Genomic DNA, 14,148 nt, shown 5'->3' on the forward strand with positions numbered 1-14,148 from the left:
ATGTCGCTTCCACTTTGCTGATATTAGATCTGTTCAATGAGACCCGGATTTCTACAGGTCTCAGCCCCAAGTCTGATACAACCAGTGCTACCAGCTCAGATACACCCTGGGTTAGAGACACAGTAAATCTCATTCATTCCTGGATTCAGCAAAATATCTTCATTGACTTTCCTCCCACTGAGGAGAAATCGGACAATTCCCCATTTCAGACAAACAAACCCATCACATTCAGATCTCGGTGTTCCTGCTACTCTCATTGTCCATCCCTTTAAAATTAATGTCAGCTTTAAGTTGCTGCATCACACCCACTGGGAACTGAATTGCGGGTCACACAGAAACATGGACCAACAATCCCCAGTCAAAGAGAGGGCAAAGTGAAATTGTTAATCCACTGTACCCTACTTCACCAACAGAGAGAGCGGGAGGGGGATTAGTTAATCCACGTCACCTCCACTTCCCCAACAGAGAGGGGAGGGGCATTAGTTAATCCACTGTACCCCAACTTCCCCAATAGAGAGAGGGGGAGGGGCATTAGTTAATCCACTGTACCCCCACTTCCCCAACAGAGAGGGGGAGGGGCATTAGTTAATCCACTGTACCCCAACTTCCCCAACAGGGAGAGGGGGAGGGGCTTTAGTTAATCCACTGTACCCGCACTTTCCCAACAGAGAGAGGGGGAGGGGCTTTAGTTAATCCACTGTAACCCACCTCACCAACAGAGATGGGGAGGAGCATTAGTTAATCCACTGTACCCCCACTTCCCCAACAAAGAGGGGGAGGGGCATTAGTTAATCCACTGTACCCCCACTTCCTCAACAGAGGGCGGGGGAGGGGCATTAGTTAATCCACTGTACCCCCTCTTCCTCACCAGAGGGAGGGGGAGGGGTATTAGTTAATCCACTGTACCCCCACTTCCACAACAAAGATAGGGAGGGGCATTAGTTAATTCCCTGTAACCCAATTCCACAGCAAAGAGAGGAAGAGGGGCATTACTTAATGCACTGTACCCCCACTTCCCAGGCAAAGAGAGGGGTAGGGACATTAGTTAACACAGTGTACCCCCACTACCCAGGCAAAGAGAGGGGTAGGGGCATTAGTTAACACAGTGTACCCCCACTACCCAGGCAAAGAGAGGGGTAGGGGCATTAGTTAACACACTGTACCTCAATTTCCCCAGCAAAGGGAGGGGGAGGTGCATTAGTTAACACAGCAAAGAGAGGGGGAGGAGCATTAGTTAACACACTGTACCCTCACGTCCCCAACAAAGAGACGGTGGGGGCCTGAGTTAATCCACTGTACACCCACTTCCAACAGTGAGAGGGAGAGGGGATTAGTTAATCCACTGTGCACCCTCTTCCAACAATGAGTGGAGCGGCATTATTTAATCCACTGTACCCACACTTCCCCAACAAAGAGAGCAAAGGGCAATAATAACCCATTTTCCCTCCACGTTCCCGACCAAAAGAGGAGGAAGGTTATGAGTGAACTCTCTGTATCTCCACCTCCAACAGGGAGAATCCAAAGGCACTTTACTGAGCTGACCAGAGAGAGGGAGATTATTAACCCAATATCTTCCCAGTCCCCAAGCAGGGAGTTTGGAAGTAAACAGTTCTCTAGTCTAAGAACTCAGTTACTGACATTACAAGGCGGCATGTAGCTTACTGGCTGAAGGCTTTAAATGACCATCTTGATAAAGATGTTCTTAAAGTATCTATTTATGCAACAGAATTTTTTAGCACCCTCGTTCCTCTTATCCGTTTGCTGAGACCGATTCCCCAGAATCCAAATCCAGATGGTGATTGAGTTCTCCCTGGGTTTTCACTGTTCTCTCCTGAGGCACCTCCTGGTATTTTTGCATTAGGTCACCTGATGTCAGCTTGCAACTCACAGAAAACACATTTATAAGCAGAAAGTTCAACATATTCTACATCGGTACCAATAATACCCACAACTAGCAAAGCTACAGGCAGCTGATACAAATACACAGACAGATAAAGACAGACACTACACATACATGCACACAGACCCACAAACACACACACGCTCCGCTCACACGTAGACACAAACACACACATGGACATACACATAGAAACACATGCATAAACATACACCCAGGCACAAATAACCACACATATTTTGACACAAAACACACGCAAACGTGCGCAAAAATTCACAAACTTGCACATAAACACAAACACGCCCAAATTTATACAGAGACAGGCACACGTCTACATCCACACATACACACACTAACCCACACACACAAGCGGCTACACAAATGTACACAAACAGACACATGTCCACACAGATACACAAACATATAAAACCAGACAAGCAGACTGTCAGAAGAATATTAAACACAAATGTAACCAATAACATGTAGATTAGCAGAATTTCACGATGACAGAAATATTTCCATTCAGAGACAATAATCCACATTAACACACTTATGGACACACGTAGACACATATTAGCAGACTCGTACACACGCTAACACGAACACATATGAATACACATAGAATCATCAATACACATCAATAGGTAGTTATAAACAGCCATCAACGAATAAATAGCACCGCTGCCTCACAGCGCCATAAACCCGGGTTCAATTCCAGGCTTGAGTGATTGTCTGTGTGGTGTTCCCACGTTCTGCCGGGTCTGTTCCTGTTTCTTCCGGGGGCTCCGGTTACCTCCCACAGTCCAAAGATGTGCAGGTTCGGTGGATTGGCCAGGCTATATTACCCCTTAGTGCCCACAACGTTAGGTGGGGATACGATGTTCTGGGGACAGGGCAGGGGCATGCGTCCAGGCAGAGTGCTCTTTCCGAGGGTCGGTGCAGACTCAATGGGCCGAATAGCCTCGTTCGGCACAGTCGGGATTATCCGATGATGATTCTATGATGAAATACACGTATCAACAAACACACACACACACAAACGTACTTATCCAGACACAAACATTAAGACACTGACATGCATGTTGAACGTATAAAGACACATTAACACTTTTATTACTGGGCAGGGAAGTATAAACTTATTTTAACACAGGCATTAATATATAAACATAGATTTCAACACACAAACGCACACAATAAAACACTCATAAATACACATTGGCTTAAGATAAATTTACATACAGGCTCTGACACACAAATACACAGATCAATACTCATTGACACACGAACACACACAATGACACTTATAAAGACATCGGGACACACAAATGAAGAGTAAAGAAACACGAATTTCGCATCTACACAGACACAAATGATAAAGAACAAACACAGACGTCAGGCAAGGGCGGCACGGTGACGCAGTGGTTAGCACTGCTGCCTCACGATCCCGTTCCTGGGTCTGTGTCCCTGTGGAGTTTCTCCGTGACCCGTGGGTCTCACCCCGACAACCCAATGATGTGCAGGGTAGGTGGATTGGCCAGGCTAACTTGCCCCTTAATTGGAAGAAAAAAGTTACAGAGATCGATTTCCGAGTGTCATGAACTCAACAGTAGATATGCAATGACAAATATATTAAAGAATGAATTAGCAGCGGGAGAAAATGAAACGAGAATATTAAAAACAAAACGTGTATTAACAAACAATCTGATTGTATTTATTGGGCTCTATCCCCGTAGATACCACAGACCACACCTGGACTGAAGACGATGAGGATGATAACGGGAACATCTGGACAACCGCTTCCACATTCATCACCCTGTTCTTCCTGAGCATTTCCTACAGCGCTGCAGTCACTCTGGTGAAGGTGAGAAGATTCAATCCACTCACACTTCAAACTGACAGAAGCCGTTTAAAAACACTAAATGTTTGATTGATTAAAAACTCTAACATCAATGTCCCAGATCATAAACATCTGCTTCATCATTTTCTCTCTCTTTTACAGATCAAGTGATGGGTTGACGTTCGGATGCTGTAGATTTTCCCCAGCTGTTTATTATGATCTGTGTGTGACAGAAATACAATATCTCCTCTTGGTGTCTCTAACAGTAAAATTCTCTCAGTTTATTATTCTGCATCTGTAACTGAGACAATCATGGACAGTATTTCTGCTTTTCAGTTTAAAATGTACGAGATAATTTTGGCTGTAATGTATTTGTAGCTAGTAATTTCTTTCAATGTCATGTCGAAATAAGTAACTTGTCTCGTACCTTATTTACAACTGCTGCCTTCCCTTCATGTTGAGCTCCTGTTCTCTCTTGTGTCTGTTACAGTTGTACATACATTTGGCAGCTCAGAGGGCATGTGTCCTGTTCTCAGTGTGACCCTCAATCGTTATGTTCCGTTTTGTAAACAAAATAAACTTTTGTGTAATATTATCGCTGAAATTTTAATAAACATTGAATGAAAAATGAAGAAAATAAGACTAATCTGAACTCCTTTCTCTAAGGTCCATCGGAACTGATCCTTTTCCCCGATTATACCGTTTTCTCCCTTTTCCCAGACAGATATTTCTCACCAGGCCTGTCTGGGATGTGTCTGAACTCACGGTCCCTCAGTGAAAGAGCCACTGCGCCACCAAGCGGCCCATCCGGGTAAAGCCAACTTCATCTCTGCCTATTTATGGTAAACAACAGAGACAGAATGATTTCACAGCTGAAGAATTCCACAGATTCACTACCCTCTGATGGAAGAATGTCTCCTCATCGCTATCCTAAATCTGAGATCCCTTACTCTCAGATTATGCCCTCTGGTCCTAGACTCTCCCACAAGAGGAAACAAGATGATTTTTCAGGCTGTGTAACTGGTTAAAGCTCTTTCCACAGTCAGTTCACTGGAACACTCCCACTCAGATGTGTGTGGATCTCGGGGCTTTTCCAGTCACACTGATGTTTGAAATCTCTTCCCACAGTCAGAACAGACAAACACATTGACAGTTTGTGATATTTAGATCCTAATGAATTGAGTGACTGTCAGATCTCGATGTTATATTTGGTTCCAGTTGCCCAGCTGCCAATCCTTCCGTTCTAATGCCTGAAATAGAAGTTTACAAAAATGATCACTGTAAGAATGGGATAGAAATTCACAACATATCATTCTAGTTTCTATCGAACCTTCTTTCCTCTCTTGCTTTCCCCAAGCATGTGGTCCAGTCAAAAATAAAAGACCAAAATCAGCTAGAAGTCCCAACAAAAGTGTAGGGAACCTTCCTGACTGAACCAGAATATTGTTCCCAGTGTCTCTGAAACACTCTGTCCGCTGAGGTATCCACTGGGTGTGGAAGGCATCAAGCGTTCCGGTGGATACCGCATGCTCCCTCTGCAGGGCCACTGGGAATAGACAAGACCACGGAACAGAAGTCGGCAGCCAGAGTAACCACTCATACACATCCACAATAATAATCTTTACTGTCACAAGTAGGCTTACATTAACACTGCAATGAAGTTACTGTGACCAATATTTAGTTAAACACGGACCTGAATAAGGAAACTTTGCAGCCACCTGTGAAGTTTAAATGTCTCGTTGTGTCAGGATGAACTAGCATTTGAGGAGAATGAACTTGAATTGATACAAAGATAAGCATGAGTAAGCATCGTAAACTACTATTGCATCGGGGTGTTCTGGATCTCAGAGTTTTACCCCTGTAGTTAATTGTCAGGGATGCAGTATAATAAACCCTGCACAAAGCAAATGTGTGTGTGTGAGAAGCATCTGCAGCACCAGGAACCAGCTGGACCAACAGAGCTGAATGTCTCCCAATGCAGCCACAGGACTGAACTTATTACAGCTTCCAAGTCCACCCCAGACCCAACCTCCTGGCTTTTCATCTACAAGAACGTTTGGGTCTGAACTCGTTGGGGGTTAGAAGGATGAGAGGGGATCTTATTGAAACTTACAAGATACTGCGAGGCCTAGATAGAGTGGACATGGAGAGGATGTTTCCATTTGCAGCAAAAATTAGACCAGAGGACACCATCTCATACTAAAGGGACGATCCTTTGAAACAGAGATGAGGAGGAATTTCTTCAGCCAGAGGGTGGCGAATCTGTGGAACACTTTGCCGCAGAAGGCTGTGGCGGCCAATTCACTGGGTGTCTTTAAGTCAGAGATAGATAGGTTTTTTTATTAATAAGGGGATCACGGGTTATGGGGAGAAGGCAGGGGAATGGGGATGAAACAATATAAACCATGATTGAATGGCGGAGCAGACTCGATGGGCCAAATGGCCTAACTCTGCTCCTATGTCTTATAAGAAGCTTCAGAGACTCATGAGAATTATTTGTTTCTAAAAACGCTTCACTCCAACGAAAGGATCAGCTCAATAAGAAGACATCAGACCTGCAGCGATATAAAGATTGCAGTCTACATTCCATTTTCATCATCACAGCTTCAACTTGATCTGTATCTAATTTCTGTCTATGTCAGTGAGTGAAAGAGCCGAGAGACTTAGATGCTCAAACATCCAGGGAAAGATTGTCATAATAAATAACCTTTATTCCTTTAAAAATCACCAGTAAGCCTGCTGCTGAACTGTATTTTAAATAAAGAAATATCACGCTGAGGGTCAGAAAATATCACACAAACATCCTGATATTGGACGGGAAAGGACCACGAAATGTAATCAACCGTTGTATAACCCCCTTCAGGTAGCTATATAGAGTCTGCAGCCTCTCACACTGAATGTCTACGTGATCCATAGACACCTCCAGGCTACAAACATCAGCTGCAGCCTGGGAGTGGGTGAAAGATCTGTTGTCGGCAATATGCCCAGGGCACTAGGACCCGGCTGGGAACAGAAACCTTCAGGTCCCGCCCACCAGCTGTCGCATCACCAAGACGCCAGCGCATGCGCTCTTCTTCCCCGGTGAACCAAGATGGCAGCTGTGAAGCAGGGCCTGGTCCCGGGACAGAGAGCTGACCGGCGGTGATGTGACCTGAGGATCACCACACCTCAGGCAAGGGGCCAGGTTGGGAAGGCGGTGCCTTCAGGAATAACTGGGAAGGTGATGTTTGGTCAGTTGCTGTAGTCTGTGTAGTGAAGGTGCTGTCACAGTGGTGTGAGGTAAGGAAGTACAGGATTATCACCCAGCAATGATGAATTAAGGGGAATGTAAATCCAGCTCAGGCTGCTTTCAGATTGGAAAGGGAGCTAAGGTGTGTCCTTAAAGCTGGTGAATGTTTTGGCTTTGTCAGTTTCTCTGTAAAGTCCTTCTCATTCATTCCCTCTCTTTACAGCACAGATAGAGGCCCTTTGGCCCATTCATAATAATCTTTAATATTAGTGTCACAGGTAGGTTTACATTAACACTGCAATGAAGTTGCTGTGAAAATCCCCACTCGCCTGTTCAGGTACGCAGAGGAAGAATTCAAAATGTCCAATTCATCTAACAAGCTCATCTTTCCGGACTTGTTGGAGGAAATCGGAGCACCTGGAGGAAACCCACGCAGACACGGGGAGAACGTGCAGACTCCGAAGCCGGGAATCGAACCCAAGTCCCTGATGCTGTGAAGCAACAGTGCTAACCACTATGCTACCGTGCCTCCCAGAAGATTATTAGATTACTAATTCTGGATGAATTGTGTCCCAGGATGCTGTGGGAGGTGAGGGAGAGATTGCAGTGGTCTTACCCAAAGTTTTAACCATAAATTCGGCCTGTGATCCGTAGAATTTAGAAGGTTTAGGTGTGATCTGATTGAAGTATTTAAGATATTAACAGGGAAAGACAGGGTAGATAAAGATAAACTATTTCCACTGGTTGGAGATTCCAAAAGTAGGGATCATTGTCTAAAAATTAGGGCTTGACCGTTCAGGAGAGATGTTCGGAAGAACTTCTTCACACACAGGGTGGGAGAGGTTTGAAACTCTTTCCCACAAACAGCAGGTGAAGTTGCATCAGTTGTTAAGTTTAAATCTGAGGTAGAGTTTTGTTAAGCAAAGATATTAATGGATATGGAGTTAGATCACAGATCAGCCATGATCTCACTAAATGGCAGGACAGACTCGAGGGGCTGAATGGCCTACTCCTGTCCCTATGTGTATTTCTGTAATTCTGAAATACAGACAATAATATGACAGGGGCAGCACGGTGGCGCAGTGGGGTTAGCCTTGCAGCCTCATGGCGCCGAGGACCCAGGTTCGATCCCGGCTCAGGGTTACTGTCCGTGTGGAGTTTGCACATTCTCCCCATGTCTGCGTGGGTTTCGGCCCCACAACCCAAAAATGTGCAGGCTAGGTGGATTGGCCACACTAAATTGCCCCTTAATTGGAAAAAAATGAATTGGGTACACTAAATTTAAAAAAGATAGTATACCATGACAGGGAAAGAGTTCGGATTAGAACCTGAGTTAGTCCGAGCTGCAAACCATCCCTCCAGATCCTGGCCCTTCATGGATTTAATGAAGGCCAAGGCGATAGTTGGATTATTGAAAGACTTGACAGAGTTGTTGGATACCATTTTTTGGGTCTCAGGATAAAGCCTGACGTAATTCACTCCCCACAGCCTTGAGCTGCCTTTGAACTTCATCGAAGCCTCGACGCTTCGTTTGTGTTGCTGACGAAAGTCCTGAATCGTCCCTCTCTCCTGGAGCCAGATGCCACCTCACCGTACCCTCTCCAGGACATTCTGGCGATCTTTCCAGTTGTGGAAGTGAATGATTACAGGCCTGGGATGAAAACTATCCCTCAGCCTCAGAGACAGGATACGATACATCCTTTCCAATTTGAAACACCCAGGCTTCACATCCAGCTTGAGAAAACGTGGCTTCCGGTCCTCGAAGAACTAACGGGAGCCTTACCATCCACACCTTCTGACAGGCCGCCAACTCGGATGTTCTTTCTCCGACACTCGGTTCTCCAAATCCTCTAGGACCTCCGCCAGCCACTCGGCTGGTTCTCAAAGGATTGAATTCTTGCCTCCGTTGAGGAGGCATCTTGCTGAATGTTCAGGATTCTCTCCTCCGGATCATCGAGCCTCTTCCTGGTGTTTTGCAGCTGGGCCTCATGAGCTCACAGATATTGAGTCAGCACACTCTGCCTCTGGTCAGTAACACGGATAATGTCGGCAGTCATCATTTTCGCCACCTCTTGAGAGAGCCTCACAGAGCGCGGGATTGTGAGACCTCCTGAGGGTCAGGCCGCATTGTTGAAAAGGCGGCTTCATTATGTTCTTATGTTCTTATGTTCATTCCCGCTGAATCCACCTGCGCTGTTTTATCAGCGCATTTCTTCACTTTTTACAGCATAATCCTTCCAGACCGAACCCTGAAGTCTTCCAGGGACATGATAACAAATATTAATTCAAGGATTAGGTAGATGAGTGCCAGGCAATCAGGATAATGCTGTACAATCAGGATTGTTCTGTGCTGTACTGTTCTATGTCTATGTCTATAAGTGACAGATCATAGGTCAGTGGCACGAGAACCTGCGGAAAACAAGCTAATCCCATTCTGGTGGGAGGGATTTCTTCACTCGAGGATGTGGTGAAGCTTTGGAATTCTCTACCTCCGAGGATTGTGCAGCTTCAGTCGTCAAGTATGTTCAAGACACAGATTGACAAGTTTCTGGATATTGAAGATGTCGAGGGATATGGGGATAAAGTGGGAAAACGGTGCTGAGCTAGATCGGCTAAGGATCCCATTGAATGGTTCAGCTTCAATGGGCCGAATGGCAGACTGCAACGCCTATTTGTTATGATCTCCTGGACAGGAAGCTGTGAGCTTGGATCTGTCAATCAACATGAATCAGCACCTTCAGGAGAATTGGGAGGGTGAATATTAGATACAGCAGAGTGAGAATGGAGGGAGATTGTGTGGGATGGAGATTTACAGCTTTCGGGGAATAAGATAGAGGAAACAATGTGACATAGAAACTAGCATTGCTGTTCTGAGTTTCAATCCTGTACTGACAGTGTTGAATTTTGTAAATTGTTTCTTCCAGGATATTAGACAAGGAGGAATTACAGACAGAAATCTCAAATGTTACGTCCCGATCTGACAGCCACTCCCTTCTTTGGAACCTGAATACCATCGGGCTTTCAATCTAGAAGGAGAAATGTTTACCCGAACTGTTAGCTAAACATTTCAACCATTAGTGCGACTGGAAAAGCACCGAGACCCACACAACACACACCCGAGTGAGAGAGTTCCAGTGAACTGACTGTGGAAAGAGCTTAAACCAGTTACACAGCCTAAAAACACAACCTTCAGAGTGAGGAGATACCGTACCCGTGTTGTGGATGAGGCTTCAACTGATTGTCCAAACTGCAGAGACGTGAGGAGACCCAAAACATGGAGAAACCGTGGAAATGTGGGGATTGTGGGAAGGGATTCAGAGTCCCATCTCAGCTGGAAATTCATCAACGCAGTCACAGTGGGGAGAGGCCATTCACCTGCTCGAAGTGTGGGAAGGGATTTACTCAGTTCTCCAGTCTGCAGAAACATCAGCGAGTTCACACTGGGGAGAGGCCGTTCACCTGCTCCCAGTGTGGGAAGGGATTTACTCAGTTCTCCAGTCTGCAGACACATCAGCGAGTTCACACTGGGGAGAAGCCATTCACCTGCTCCCAGTGTGGGAAGGGATTTACTCAATTATATCACCTTCAGAGACACCTGCGAGTTCACACTGGAGAGAGGCCGTTCACCTGCTCTCAATGTGGGAAAGGATTTGCTGAAGTATCCAACCTGCAGTCACACCAGCGAGTTCACACTGGGGAGAGGCCATTCACCTGCTCTCAGTGTGGGAAAGGATTTACTCAATTATCTCACCTGCGGACACACCAGCGAGTTCACACTGGGGAGAGGCCGTTCACCTGCTCTCAATGTGGGAAAGGATTTGCTGAAGTATCCAACCTGCGGAGACACCAGCGAGTTCAGAATGGGGAGAGGCCATTCACCTGCTCTCGGTGTGGGAACGGATTCACTCGGTTATCTCACCTGCGGACGCACCAGCGAGTTCACACTGGGGAGAGGCCGTTGATCTGCTCTCAGTGTGGGAAAGGATTTACTCGTTTATCCAGCCTGCGGAGACACCAGCGAGTTCACACTGGGGAGACGCCGTCCACCTCTCACTGTGAGACGGGATTGCATGTTTCATCGCACCTGCTGTGACACCAACAATTTCACGATCGATTACAGGGGTTGGATTCTGCTGTTATTGTTCCTGCTCTATATCCAGGACTGCATTTTGTTCATTCTGACAGGTGGTCAGTGGGGATGGTTGGAGGGTTTCTTTCTGCTGGACTGGCTGGTCTCACCACTTTGCCTCCAGTCGGCTGATGCTCTTTGAGCCTTGTTGCTAACACCTGGTTTCAAATTGCACAAGGATCTCCGAGTGAAAGGGTGTTTGGTAGTGTGAAGATATTTAGTTTCCATTTCTGTTTCAAACCCTCCAAACATGCCATGTTGCCATGGAGATGGGCCCTGGTGGTTACCTGGTTCTTTTGTTTAAGTTATCTGGGTGTTCCTCACATAAGAAAACTATCAGGGTATGAGCAGCAAGTTGTCTGAGGTGGATTGGGAAACTGATTGGTACAGGGAATACCTAATATTTAAGGAATTATTACATATTTATCAGGGGGTCGGTCAGCTCAGTTGGCTGGACGGCTGGTTTGTGATGCAGAGCGAGGCCAACAGTGAGGATTTAACTCCCGTATTGGCTGAGTTGATTCATGGAGGCCCTGCCTTCTCAACCAGGCCCCTCGCCTGAGGTGTACTGACCCTCGGGTTAAATCACCTCCAGTCAGCTAGCTCTCTCTGTCAAAGGGGAGAGCAGCCTATGGTCCTCTGGGATTTTTGCAACTTTTATTTCACATAAATACAACAAATATAGATTCCTTTAAAGAATAAAAATCCAACAGGAAAAGTGATGGAACCATGGCTAACAAGAAAAGTTAAAGATTCATGAGATCCATTAGAATTCAGCAAAGGAGGACCAAGAAACTGATGAGAGCAAACTGGCGAGAAACATAAAAACCGACTGGAAAAGGTTTGACAGGAATGTGAAAAGAAAAAGATTAGCAAAGACCAATGTGGGCCCATTCCAGGCAGAGACAGAAGAGTTTATAATGGGGAGTAAGGAAATGGCAGAGAAACTGAACAATGTGTGTCTGTCTTCACGGAGGAAGATGCAAAAATTTCCCCAAAACCCGAGAGACCCAAGGGGCTCGTGAGCACAAGGAACAGTAAGAGATGAGAATTAGTGAAAAAGTAGTACTGGAGAAATTAATGGGGTTGGAAGTGAATAAATCCCCAAAAGCTGATGATCCACATCCCAGAGTGTTGAACGAGGTGGCTGTAGAGATCTCTATTCCTCATTCTAAATTCTCCTGACTCTATCTGGAATGGACAAACTTTTCCTTTTTACGTACCTATAGAAACCTTTACCATCCATTTTTATGTAATTTGCTGTTTCACATTCATTTTCTGTTCTCCCTCGCTTTCTCGGTGTCTTGGTCCTTTGCTCTATTATAAAATCGTCCCAATCCTCAGGTTTATTCCTATTTCTGATAACTTTATCAGCCTTTTTTTTCAATCTTTTACAAAACTTCACTTCCTCTGGTAGTCAGTTCTCTGACCTTTTGGGGTTCTTGTGCTCTGAAGGAAAGTAAACTGTGTAATAATTATTGAAAGTCTATCCATTGCCTGTGGACTGTCATATTTTAATTTATTTACCCCAATCCTCCTCAGCTAATTTATCCCTTCAACCTTCATAACTTCCTTCAAGCTTAGTACCCTGGCTTCAGATTGGAATACCTCATATTCAATATTCTGGTCATTCATCCCTTAAGGTTGTTTTCAGCGCGATTATCAATTAGCCCTTTATCATTGCATCACACTAGATCTACAAGAGCCTGTTCTCTAGTCGGTTCCTCAACATACTGCTGTAGATAACTGTCCCTAACACACTCCAAAAACTTGTCCTGCACAGCATCAGTGCCCATTAAGTTTACCCAGTCTGGACTTCCGGTGTGCAGTATGACGTGAGTGAGCACACAGAGGCAGCTCCTGTCCAAGGTTACAGAAAAGAGCTCTTTTTTTGGGCGGCACAGGTTGGAATTTTGATGAAAAGCCGTTGGTGAATGTTCAAGGAGTACTTTCCCCCAGGAATAGTATGTTTCTGGGTTATCAGACCCTCAGAAACAGTGCAAGATCGGGCGGAAGCAGCAGCAAACAAGAGCCTCTGCAAGCAGGCAAGCGGGGGAAGGGCCAGCTCAGATTTCTCAAGCTGACTTGAGGGCCTTTATGAAAGCTGAATTCTAGCAGCAGTCGACGCTGTCCCGACGAATCCCAGTGGGGGAAGGTGTCTAGAGGAGCATTCCCCATAATTTATGGTGCTCACCCGGAGTGGGGCAAAGGAAAAAGCTGCAGCAGCTCCCCAAGAAAAGCGGAGGAAGCAGGACAAAATGGCGGCCGGCGGAACACCCGAGGACTGGTGGAAATGGGCGCAGGAGCAGCAGGCCTCTCTTCTGCGCTGTTTTGCGGAGCTGAAGGCTGAGTTGCTGGACTCCCTAAATGCAACTACAAACAAGCTGCTTGGGACCCAGGCGGCGTCCATTCGGGAGTTGCAGCAGCAGGCCGCTGAGAGGGAGGAGGAAGCCGTGGTCCTCGTGGGGAAAGTGGAGTTGCACGAGGCACTTCACAAAAAGTGGCAAGACCGCATGGAGGAGCTGGACGTTCGCACGAGGTGAAAGAATTTGAGGATCCTGGGCCTGGCGGAGGGGCTGGAGGGGTCGGATCTCCCGGCGTATGTGACCACGATGTTGAGCTCGTTGATGGGAGCGGGGTCCTTCCATTTGCCCCTGGAGCTTGAGGGAGCTCATCGAGTGATGGCCAGGAGGCCTAAGGCAAATGAACCCCCGCGGGCGGTGCTGGTGCGGTTCCATCGGTTTAGTGACCGGGAGTGTGTGCTGCGCTGGGCCAAGAAAGAGAGGAGCAGCAAGTGGGAGAATTCGGTGGTGCGAATCTACCAGGACTGGAGTGCGGAGGTGGCAAAGCGGCGGGCCGGGTTCAACCGGACGAAGGCGGTGCTGCATGCCAAGCAGGTCAGATTTGGAATGCTGCAGCCTGCGCGTCTGTGGGTGACATAAGGACCGGCACTACTACTTCGAGTCCCTGGAGGAGGCGTGGGCCTTTGTACAGGCGGAGAAGCTGGACTCAAACTAGGGTCTGGGGACACACTATGGCCGTTGCTGTTTTCACTG

General features: G+C 46.4%; 1 long non-coding RNA gene across 1 annotated transcript; it reads left to right on the forward strand.

Annotated features, from left to right (window-relative positions):
- Positions 1–3,439: 3,439 nt before the first annotated feature.
- Positions 3,440–4,371, forward strand: LOC119960171. The gene is made up of 2 exons (XR_005459330.1): positions 3,440–3,758; positions 3,897–4,371. It is a non-coding gene; the product is annotated as an uncharacterized LOC119960171 (long non-coding RNA).
- Positions 4,372–14,148: the final 9,777 nt, after the last annotated feature.

Source organism: Scyliorhinus canicula, unplaced genomic scaffold (assembly GCF_902713615.1).
Source record: "Scyliorhinus canicula unplaced genomic scaffold, sScyCan1.1, whole genome shotgun sequence".
Classification (NCBI taxonomy): Eukaryota; Metazoa; Chordata; class Chondrichthyes; order Carcharhiniformes; family Scyliorhinidae; genus Scyliorhinus; species Scyliorhinus canicula.